General features: G+C 42.8%; 1 protein-coding gene across 3 annotated transcripts in view; it reads right to left on the reverse strand.

The window, feature by feature from the left end:
- Positions 1-12,433, reverse strand: part of FYCO1 (FYVE and coiled-coil domain autophagy adaptor 1) — a 1,135,599-nt gene that overhangs the window by 778,068 nt on the left and 345,098 nt on the right. The gene's annotated exons all lie outside the window — the stretch shown is intronic.

The following is a 12,433-nucleotide window of genomic DNA, read 5'->3' on the forward strand; positions in this document are numbered from 1 at the left end:
ATAAATTGACAAGATGACAAGAGTGTGATGATGCAGATAGAATCAACACAAGATTTGGCCCCAGAGGTGACTGCACGTACACGTTGACAAGTGAACTGTAAACAGCCAGTTTAGACATTAGAGATAATGCAACCACCATAAAGAGTAAAATCGGTCGAGCCACACAAGTAGGGTGAGAAGTACAGTGCACTCACAAGTTAGGGAAAGGTTTCAGTATACACAGCTAGAATTACACAAGTAGCATAGAGGTGGGTGTCGGTAGGGGTAGGTTGCAGTATACATCAGCAGAGAGCAACAAATGGCAGTATGCAATGCATGAGACAAAAATAACTTAAACATGGGGGAGATTGCACCAGAGTACCACCATTTTAAACAGAACGCTGAAAGGCCTTTATTCTGAAATACGGAATCCTGACATTAAAGTGCTTTACACAATAATCCCAGGCTTCAAGGCCAGTAAACAGGGGGCCCAAAAGGGAATCGAAACCACTAGATAACATTTTCCAGAAGCACACAGCATGCAGCTATAAAGTTAATTCGTTTTTATTGGTAGCAGTGAGAAAGTACAGATAGCTTTGATCTCCAGTTGCAAATAGCTACCATGCAAGATGGCTTCCTAATGAATAAACACACAGTGCAGCATACACGGGGTACAATAGAAGAAAAACTCAATAAATATATACAAAAATGAATTCTGAACAGTGGTTGTCTACCACATGATCAGAACAGTGACAATTTATTCCTGCCACAAATACACAGCACACCTGTCATTTCTTTGGTGCATCTAGACACAGGGGTGACACACCATCACCACAAACAAATTGGCAGATAAAGTCTCAGGCCTGGGAACGAGAAGGGGGTGATTTCTTCAAACTTAATTAGAGCAGTCTACTCATCTTTCCTTCTCCACCACACACCTTGGTATAACATGAAAGTGTCCACGGTTGGATGAGTAAACCGTCAGCCAATCCGAATTCTATCCACCAGGTTGGCCACCTTAGCATGGTGAAAACCAATGAGGTAGTAGAATGAAGTGTAACATTTTTCATAGGATGGACCTAGGAGAAGTCATCAGTTAAAGAATACCCAACAACAGTAGTCTTCACCTATAGGCTGTATAAGTATTATATCCTACTAACCAATAGATCGAGTGAATAACAGTGTTTTCTTATCGCACACTGTGATGCCATTTAAAAGCTTGGGTTTTGTATTATAACGATTGAGAATGCGTTTTTTTTGTTCCCCGGGCATTCATGTTTGAATAAAGAGGGGTGTTCGCGTGCACTTTTAGTTACTCGATGTTCTCGAGTTTGTTTTGTTATTATCGATTAGTGATTGGGACCACCTGAACACCACTGTCCCAGAGCCCAGCCTCACTGTCAAACCACTGGGCCAGGCAAGCATTTGACACAGAGAACTGTGCTTTCCCACTGGATCCCATTTACTGGTTTGAGAAAATCACACTGTGGCTTTAAGGGGGACAGCTACTACACCTGGGACTCTGAAGCAGTGTGGAAGCAGCAATAAACTGTTCTCCTGATTCCCAAAGAAGAGAACTGCATGTTTTCCTGGTGTAGAGGAATGTGTAAAGGTTGTTCCTTTAAGAGTAGTGAAATCTGTGAGTGAAGAAAACCATGTACTGAAATAATTAGATTCCTTTGGCTCTGGTACTGAACATACACACTGACATCAGAGGCACATCAAATATGCTTACAGCGCTTGAGCCATGAGGGTGCTGAGACATCAGACATACATAAACTTTTCTTAAATTGTTCTCTCGACAAGTCGGCTTAGACCCGCAGAGACAATTTATACATTTCCTGTGGGGTGTGTGAATGCATCAGGAAGTAGACACAGACAACTGAGGAACGTTTGGGCTACAAACCTTTATTAAAATGACAATGAGGTTGGAATAAGGCACATCCTACCCTTTGCTAAGGTGGGATTTCCCTACCTATCTGAAACTATTGATAGTCTGTGTCAGGAAGTCCAAAGTAAATGTCCGTCTGTGTCCAAACCCTATACTTGCCCTCATGTCCATTTGTTCAAACTGTGTAGAGATCTCAGCATCAAATCAAAAAGTGTCCAAACAAAGGTTCAGAGCTTCTTCTTGCTCTTGGTTGGAAAAAGGTTTCTCCCTTCCCCAGGATTCCAAATAGTTCACTTTAAATCACAAAGGGTTCTCTTTCCCAAGCGTTCAAGTCTCTCACTGTTTTCATAACAACACAATTCCTCTGGATTCTTCTCAGCTTTCAGGCTCTTTGTATCTTTCATCAATATCACAAAATTCAACTCTTTAAGTTCACAATGTACAAGCTTCTCTTGATATTCAACCATAAACTTACAGATGAGCCAGGTGGCTTCTCTTTGGTGGGGTGTATTTGGTCTAGGTGCAGTTGTCGGACCACATGGTCCACCCATTACAGGTCACGCAACCGACACACCTTATTGGCTTCTTTTCCACAGTTACACCACCACTGCTTCAGCTCAACAATAGTATTGGACTTATATTCTTGCATTCCTTGTGAATACTTAGTTTGCCACCATTCACTTGCTGGATTATGAAACCTTCTCAAAGTTTTGCCACTTTTTCAACTTGTACAGTTCCTCTTTTCCTTATGGCTCGTGCAAATGCTTGCTTTTTCTCAGCTTCTATATGTCACAGTTCTTTATAGTTATTACCAATGCTTGCTTTCTTTAGTTTCCATGATTCACAGTTTCTTCGTATCAGGGAATGCTTTTCTCTACTTTCCATTCATGTGGCATTCACTGATTATTACTTTCCTTGGGTTTGGTATTCACAACTCCAGTTCATTCACATCAAAACATTGTAACTGCAAATTCCCAGTTCACTCTGCTGCTGGGTATTTGCCCTCTGCTCACGGGCTTCTCTTTCACTTTAAAGTTTACTGCTTTTCTGGCCCTTCCACTGCCTTCTCAATTTCAATACAGTTTGGTATTCACAAACCACTCTGTTCATCAACCTTCACATTAGCCAAGCCATCAAACATCTGTGTTTTATATTTGGACCAGCAATCTCATTGTCTCTGCTGTCCTTCACTTACTCGTGAGCGTTCCGACCTGCATTCACAATGCGGCTCGCACCACAGCATCCCGGAGTCATTCAGCATTACTTGACTCACCGGGTATGCTGTCTTCATGTGCCCTTTTCCGCTTTGGTAGGTTCACCATGGCTGTTGCAGTTCACGGCTCGGCAAGCCCCTCTTCTAGAGTCTCCGACACCTCAGTCTACCGGAAAGGAAGTCCCTTTGACTCCAAGAGGTCGGCAGCCAGACCCTGCCACCGGAGACCTTTGGACAACACCCGCCACAATATGCTTCCGCTGCAATGACGCTGCAGCACCTTGGCGCTATTGACACGCATCTGCCTGCTTTCAGTTCTGGCTTCTCCATCTGCAAGCATTCCACAGGCGAACTCATAGCCTCACCTGAGCAGGTAATTTATGCCGCCCCTTTGGCTTCAGGTGCAGGCCATTCACTGTGATTTCACAACGGTCTTGGTGCTCAGCATCCCTCTTCCTCGTCCCAGTACCAGAGTGGTGTTTGTGTATGTCTGAGTTAATAAACGATTGCTGTATGTTTCTATGTGGTCTCTTCCTTATCTCAGTACCATAGTGCTATGCATCGGGAGATGGTTTTCTCACACAATAGGGAATGGATTGGTAATATCCCATAAAAGATTGGGGTACATTTGATTCCTTATGAAAGGGAAATGGGGGATACTGTGTCCCACCCAAGGTTGCCTCATCCCCACTCCCCAAAGTTCCTCCTCCCAGGTGTTCATCTCTCGCATTTCCACCCCCAAGGTCAGGATGCAAAAGTGGCGGCTTTTCCCTGACCATCTGGAGGGAGGATATTTTGGGGAAAGAAGTAAGGATGCCCTTAGATTCCTCACAGTTGCCCGAACTTTAGGGCCAAGTAGCATCTAAAATGGTGCATGCGGGACCAAAGCATAAGTCTGTCACTTGGGTTGGAATTTCACTCCAGTCGCCAGAGATGAATCAGAGCATAGATAGTGCTAATTAAATGTGACACATGCATGCATCTACATGCATGCTTGCACGTTTACAGTCCAAAGATATGGGGGGTCATTACAAGTTAGGTGGTATCCCACCAGTAATACCAGCAGGATACCACCAAACAGAATTAGCATTCCCGCCGCCTGATTTCCCGGTATTACTGGGATATTACAGGCATCAGGAATGACGGTAATTCCCCATTCTGCCCGTTTTGTGATGGTGGGTGCCTGATTTACTTCCACCTCTTTTCCTGGTGCAGTAAAAGTGCTGATAATGGATTTACTGGCACTTTTACCGACATCTTTACCGCACTGGGAAAATTGTAATGACCCCCATGGTCTTGGGAGCCTATTAATATAGGTTCAAACAAGATCCTTTTAATGGGTTGTAAACTACAATGAAGAGGGTACAAGACGACTTCTTTATGTCTATGAAATATTAATGAGTACATTAATATGTTACTGCAGATCTGTGTTAGGGAACAAAAGTAGCATATTTGTATGTGAAATGTGAAAAGCTTAGATCAATTTTATTATGGTTAATGCGTGGCCTGGGTCATCTCGGATGAAAATCTCAATGAAAAAGAGTGCCAGTAACAAACGCACAAAGATGAACCAACAACAAAATGTACAAGCCAAGAGCAAGAACGAAAGGGTAAGGCAAAGCTCTAGGGCGTGAATGATGGGCAGACCTCTGCCTCTGACACATGCAGCAAACTTGTATTTCCAGTTGGTTCCCAGGCTCGGGAGCACCGATGAATTCAGCACCCCTGGCTCAGACCTCAGGTTTTCTTACTTCGCTTGAGCGAAGAACCACTCAAACCCGAGAAGCATACCATGCTTTCCTATAGCACACACACACAGCGAGCAGATCTAGAAATAGAAACTGTTTGTTTGTCTGCATTTGTGCTGCCTTCAAAAATACTTTACTTTGCTCAACAAAAGAGCATGAGCAGAAACTCTTGGGTGCTGACAAACAGAAGGGACACCCTCTGAGGCATGGAGGAGCCACAGCCTGACCAATAGTGAAAGAAAAACCAAGATGGCATATCGGCCTTCTGAAGACTTGGTCCAGCTCCAAAAGATCCAAAGTAAACTCAGGTTAGTCGATTAGGTACTGTCAGTCACAGCCATTCATCCATCCACATCCACACAAGCAGAACCTTACAGGAAGCAACACTTGGCTAAGGTCACAGGGTTTTATAAGCTCTGTGTCCAGTCAGGCGTTGTTTGTGTTTGGAGTAGGAGCTGGCCACGGGAGTTTGGAGTGAGCAAGGAGTTCAGATAGAGAGCAAGGAGTAGGTTGGAGACAGGAGGGGAAGCTAAGACAGAAGGAGAAGGTTGCTTGGAGAGATTAAGAGGAGGTTGGGTGGAGATATCAGCAAGTGGGTGGTTTGAGACATCAGTGGGATGTGGGATGAAGACATCAGGAGGAGGTGGGTGGAAGACATCAGGAGGAGGTGGGTGGAAGACACCAGGAGGAGGTTGGTTGAAGGCATCAGGAATAGGTGGGTTGCAGACATCAGGAAGAGGATGGTTGAAGACATCAGGAAGAGGTTGGAGTTAAGTGTCAGGATGCTAGCAAGGAAATAGCTAGCAAGATCAGGAAGGCACAAGAATTATTTCCTGGCCGAAGTAGGGAGCCGGGCGATACCAAGATTTAAAGGGGTGAAGCCCATGGTGCGAGGAGGAATGAGCAAGTGGCTTGGTGGTGAGGAGGAGGAGGTGAAGAGGAAGGTCAAGAGGCTAGGAGATAGAGGTTACAGAGTCCTCTTAAACCTGCTTGTGGAACCAGTTGGAAGAGGCTCAGTGAGGGTGCCATTGATACTCTGATTGACATGGAAGTACCACAACCTTTGAAAACTTTATAAGGAAACCCACACAATCAGAGCCATTGAGAATAGGCAATCTTGAGACCTTTTGTTTTGTGTTTGACCCAAGAGAGAACCTTTATGTGTTGAATAAAAATCTGTTTTAACCTTCAAACTGTGTCTCTTTGTGGACCCCTCTCGGCTATATGACAAAGCAGCAGGAGAAGAAAATGTGGTGAATGGAGTGTGACTGAGTGAGAACAATAGGTGTTTGGTCAGAGTTACAAGAAACAAATAGGTCCTCCTTAGGTGTTCTTCGCTTTTATTTTCTAGAGCAGCAGGAGACCAGGAACCCTAATAAAAAGGGACACCGTGAACCACTCCTGTGGGCCTCCTCATGGAACAAAAGGGCTCATACTGTGCTCTGTAAGCAAGATCTCAAGGTCTCAAGGCAACACTGCAATGAATCTCTCCAGCTACCAAGGCTGTTGACTTTACCCACCATGTTCTATGGCTGGCTGCTCTTGCATGGTTCTACTACGCTAAGAGGATTTCATTCCTCATTCATGTTTCTGTCCTATCTCTTCAGGAGCCCAATTACCTAGACCTGATATTGTCAAATATGTTCATTAAAGGGGCGATTGTGTTTTGTGAATTGTAGTCACTTTGTTTAAAGATTGTGGATCTGAGTTATATTCAAGGACACAATCTGTGTATCATTCATTCTTGTGTTTCCACAAGTGAGTATGTGTTAAAGTTTGTTGGCTCCAGTTTCCCCTACCTATTGAATGCAAGAAATGACGATTTCATTAATGATAGCTGGGGTGGTACACCGGAATTCAGATTTTCCACTGCAAATGTCATCTACACTAGAATAGAAGTGAACATCTTGGCAAGAGTGTGTTGGGGAGAAAGGTAGGAGTAGTAGCCACTACTAACTACATGGCTAGGTTCAATCCTCCAGTGAGCAGTAGCACCCCACTGCCATATCCATGTCCCTGCCAGGGTCTGTATTCTGACCTGGGGAGCAATCCTATCAGCCGTTGCCAACAATAATTGTGACCCATTGCTACCTTTGACCGAGTGGAATTTCCAGAGTGATATAGGAGTCTTGTAGCCCAGGCTGTCAATGTCTAGCATGGCTTTGTGACGCCTTATCATTGTACTGTTCCATAAATGCTGATTCAAAACTGTCTGTAAAAACGTGCCCCTCTTTAATCTATTCTTTGGGTTCAGTTTTTTCAAAATTCTCTTCAGATGCTAATTTATTTGGCGAAACCGAGCTTGCTTGCTACAATTGCTCGCTCCTTGCCATTCTGAGTGGATATCTACACCCCATGACTCAAAAAGGTGATCAGCCACCACTGCTAATTGGAGTACTTTTTTAAAATTAATAACTATAAGAGCATGTGAGTGACAGAGAGCGTATGTTAGTGACAGACAGAGTGTGATAGTGCCTGAATGAGGGTGTGAACAGATAGGACCATGAGCGTGACTGAGCAAATTAAGGGGTCCACTGATGTCCTGCTATGAAAGACATATATACATAATTTCATAGCCCAGGATGATTCTGTGTGATGCTAAATGGATTTTATGAGGCGCCTACACTTGATGAATGTGAAAGTCCTCTTTGAAATTATGCATTAGCCAGATACTTGGCAATGGTTTATTGGCCTAACTAGCTTGAACACAATGACTAAGGCCTTACTGTGGCCTCATAGCTTGCGGTGTGGCTGGGGCTGTAGGAGGAGGTAATTTTAGTTCAGTCCAAGTGAGCACCCAGCTATATGTTCAGGCATGTCTCATTTAAAGTTAAATAAAACAGAGTATTATTCAAAGTGGAATGAAGAGCCAGCCTAGAATCATCCAGACCATAGTGTAGTCATGAAACACAATTTTCTAATGGGATATCATGGAGATTTGCAACTGGTGAGAGCCTAGCCATACATTATATATTTGTGTAACAGAAATGAGCAGAAAGAATTTATTCTAGCCACAGAAAATCGTGCAAAGTCTTACACCTCTTATCATCAAATGCACATGTAGATCTATGTGAAAGGATGCTTTAACATGGTCCTCTTGCTGGAGATTATTACATCTCCAAATGAAAACCTGCAGATCAAGAGGCAAACAAATAGGAATATATGGTACATGCACAGTGAAAGCAGTGCGCACATATGTAAATTGAAAGATGTACACATATAGAGGTTGAAATGTTTGGAGAAAGCTGCACATACATATTTTGAAAAGACTGCACACATAAGTGTTCACAGACGAGTGTTCAATTCCTGAGACTGTTATTTTCTCATCCAACCCTTTGGGAATCTGTTGCAATTTGTTCTTTCCTACATTTAAATGACCTGCACAGTCAATAAGTTCACATCCCCCCACTTACACAGGGGAGATAAGTAGAATTAATATGTTTATAAATGTAAATTGTTCAAGTAACTTTTTTTCTGATTCCATACTTGTGTTGTTGATACTGTAGAAAATCAAGTGTTTTTGAAAAATGTTAAAATGGTTCTATTTAAATATGTACATACACAATATGCAGCAATGTTAACATTGAAGTATATTGTGTTGCTCAGATAGAAGCAATCATAGAAGAAATGAACCTAAATTGCCTAGCATCTCTTAGAGTATAATATGTACCTAGGTATGATTATGCTTGTGTGAGTTGAAGTAGTAAGATTCATGTAGGCAGGGGAAAATTGTTTTGTTGATTAATTGTTTTTGAGTTTATAACATTGCAGTGATGTCCTTGGTATCAAGCTGGAAACCACCTTTGTTTGGAGTTGACTTAGTTTTTTAACCACATTAATTTGGAGTTTTTCGAAATCACTGCCTGTTTATTACCCAGAATTGTGGGATGATGCTGTATAGAAGGGACATGAGATTACTTGTGTCACCTTAGTGTGAATCTATAATGTAAATGTATCCAACAAAATATCTTTCGCGTTTATGAAAAGGTGAAGGTATTTTCCCATAGTTTAACACACTCAATGGTTTGTAACAAAAAATACTATTAAACAGGTAAGTGTCTTGTTGAAAGAAATAATGCCTGGAAATGTGGGCTCAGAATTTCTTTAGGGAATCGGGCCTTGAGATAAGTGTCACCAAATCTAAGATCTTGATATTTAACCATGGGAAGATCACTACGGGAAGATACAATTTTGGATGGTATATTGATGGTAGTGGGCTGCAGGTGGTGTCTGAGTTTAAATACCTGGACGTTACTATCAGATCCAAACAAGCTACATTGCTAGCTACTGATGAATTAGGAATAGGAGCTATTACAGCGGCAACTCAACTCAGTGCATTTGATAGAAAGTATGGTCGCTTTTCAATGACACCCGCTCTAAAATTGTATTATCAGGTGATTGTCCCAAAACGTATTTACGGGGCAGAGGTGAAGGAAGTCAATTTAGATTGGGATAAACAAGAGGCTTTTCTGTGGAAAAGATTTTTAAAGCTTCCAGGTGGTACTCCTTTCCCCCTGGTAAAGTATATTTGGGTATCACTTCATTGAACACAAAGGTCGATTGGAGAAGAGTACTTCTCCTGAGATCTATATTCTTTCCTACAGCATCTACCAAGTTTGTTCAATTTAACGCATTGCTCAAGTAGGGCAATTGTGCAGTTTTTCAAATTGGGGTAATTCAGTGTTGCTGATGGCGGCTGATAAATCCATTTCTCTGGAGGAGTAGGAACGTAATCCAGGCAAGGTGAAGAATTTACAATATGAGGCAGATTGGATCAAAAACAGGGACAATCTCTGTTCTTATAAAGCATTTCATAATTTCACAATGGACATTAAGCATTTTAATGTCCTGCAGAAATATCTAACCCAGCATGCTTCTCACCACCTTAGAACTCTTTGATTGCGCATTAAATTAAACCTTCTTCCTACCAATGATGTTATGGGTGGTCGATCTGGAGCTCCTTTAATTGATCGCCAATGTCGCTGTTGTAAATCAAATATTGAAACCTTGAAGCACCTTATTATTGATTGTACAGTGTTATCTGTTCATCGGATCGAGACTCTTAAACTGTATTTTAGGTTTCACTCACTTTTTACTTGGGAAGATCTGTGGTGGAATTTACTAAACAAACCCGAATGATAGCTGCTAATTTATGTAATGAATTTATTGAAGTTGTTTTTATTGCATGAAATTAATCTGTGCTAGATGTGTTTTATCTTGTATTATTGACTGTTTTTTGCATGTGTGTTAGTTTTTTTTAAACTAAATCACACAATAAATAAATAAACAAATTAAAATGTCTGGAAAGTGCATTGTTGGTTCTCCATCTGCTTTTGAAGACAGAATGTTAAGAATGCAGTTAATACCAGTAGTTATTGACTGCATTCTGACCGGCTGGAGGTCACTCACTCGATGAGCGCACTGGTTGCTACCTTCTGCCCGCTCCCCCCTCCCTCCCAGCAGAGTCATCGTTCCAGAGAGCAAAGGAGCGCAATCCCAGCATTGGATCCCAGGAAGAGATTGAGCTGGTGAGATGTGCCTCTACCTACCATCCTGTATCAGGCGGGGAGCTGTATGCCAGCAGATGCCTTCCTCAACCCACACTGCACCACTTGACAGCTTAATTGAATTTGGCTTGTTTCAACATTCTAAAATGTCCGCCCTCTTCCTCTGCACCAAAGTGCCTCCAAGGGTTGCCATGGAGCCGGATTTACAATGCTCCTGATTGACCTGTTCAGTCTTCCTTAGGCCCAATCAGAAGACGGCAGGCGATGAAGCCGGCCCCTGTCTCAAAGGCCCACTTCAAAGACCCCTGTTGGAGCGTGTTGGAACACCTCTGTGTATAAACCTTTTTTCAGACTTTCAACACTAATGGATCCATAAGCACTGCCACTCGCCTTGGTAAGCAGCCATGAGGCACAGCGCTCCATCCTCCATTCCTGGACTATTTTCCAGTCTGTGTAATCTTACCTATTTGACTCATGTGCTGCCTGAGGTAGCCCCCTGTAACATAATGGTGTGGCTTTGCCAATCTGTGTAATCTTACCTATTTGACTCATATGCTGCCTGATGTAGCCCTGAGTAGCTTGAGGTGAGGCTTTGCCAGTTTGTGCACACACACCACTCTGTAACCATATGTGTATTCTTGCACTTCACCTTGTACCGTGCACTTTCTGTAACTAGCACCTAGATGACTCAGGGCTTTGTGCACTGAAATAAATGCACAATAAATAAAAAAAGAAATAAATAATGATATCCATGTGCTAATATAGAACATGTGTCGTTTCAGGAATTACATTTTTGCACCTTAAAATGAGGTGGAAATAACATCTAATAGAGACTCCTGCTGACAGAGGCACACACTCTACTAATTCAAAACGGGCTCCTGTCACTATTTGACAAAATTGTACACGTTCCGTATTCAAGAAAATGTCGTCTGGACTATGCATTAGTTGGTGATAAAGCTCATTGACGAGGTTGAGACGCAGGTGTTTAAAAACATATGATGTCTCAACTCTTTTTCAATTATTCTTTATTTACCGTGCTGCACACTTTTTGCCCAATATTTTCTTGAGCACTGTGGGGATATAGCAGTGAAAGGATATAGTATGAAGGAACTTCTTTAGAGGCGAAAGGCCCCTCTGCCGCCAGTGTGATTTATCCACTCAGCAGCACGCGCACAGATTCTTGTGCAAGAAATAGTGCCCACCTGGCGACCGTTAAGGACCAATGAGAGATCTATGTTGTAACAATGAATCCAGGTTTCTGCAAATGCTTATTCAGCGGTTTTGCTCTCATTATTGGGGGCTTCTCCCATTTCTCACTATACTCTCCCTCCAATTATACCTTTCCCCTTCTCCTAAGCTATATTTTTACTTAATTTCGAAATGGGTTCTTCTAAACTTACTACAAAATCAGGGACTTTTGCTCTTTTTCAATTGGCAATTTTCAAAGAAAAGTCTTGCAGGTATCCCCATTTAGTAAAGCACCCCCTCCACGCAACAATCCTTTAAACGACTTGTGAAACACCACCAAGAAAAAACCTTTTGTATTGTGCATTTGACGAAAGACCGGACTGATCTTGCAGCACATAGAAAAACATATATTGTATCCGTGGGGGGTTTCACGTTGCACTGTGATAGGTCGAATTACCCCATTTTTGCACTGATTCTCGGGAACACATGGCATCTATCCATTTGCCTACATTCTTTGCTCAGATCTCACAAGCCTGCCTTTCTGCAGAGGGCCTGGCTCTTGTACCAATACCCTGGTACAAGAGTAGGGCTTCCTCTTTGTATGCATTCGTTGGTTAAAGGCCACCCTGGCTTTAAGAAGCCCCACTGTCTCCTACACGTCTTGTGCAGATCCCTGGGCTGGTGCATTGACTGTGATCATCAGAGCACGTCGCCACCCCCGTGCCATTCTGCTACTCGAGCAATGTGCACTGTGCATCCACGGGCAGCTCCGTCTATCGCCATGACTGGTGCCACAGCTCTCGTGAGCTCCCCAGCCGGCTGAGCACAGAAGTGTTTGTGTGCACAGCACATGCTTCAGGAATCCACCCAAAGAAATCCTACAAAGTGGAAAGCACTCCATGAACCG

The sequence above is a fragment of the Ambystoma mexicanum genome, chromosome 5p (assembly GCF_040938575.1).
Source record: "Ambystoma mexicanum isolate Mex_15411 chromosome 5p, UKY_AmexF1_1, whole genome shotgun sequence".
Taxonomy (NCBI): domain Eukaryota; kingdom Metazoa; phylum Chordata; class Amphibia; order Caudata; family Ambystomatidae; genus Ambystoma; species Ambystoma mexicanum.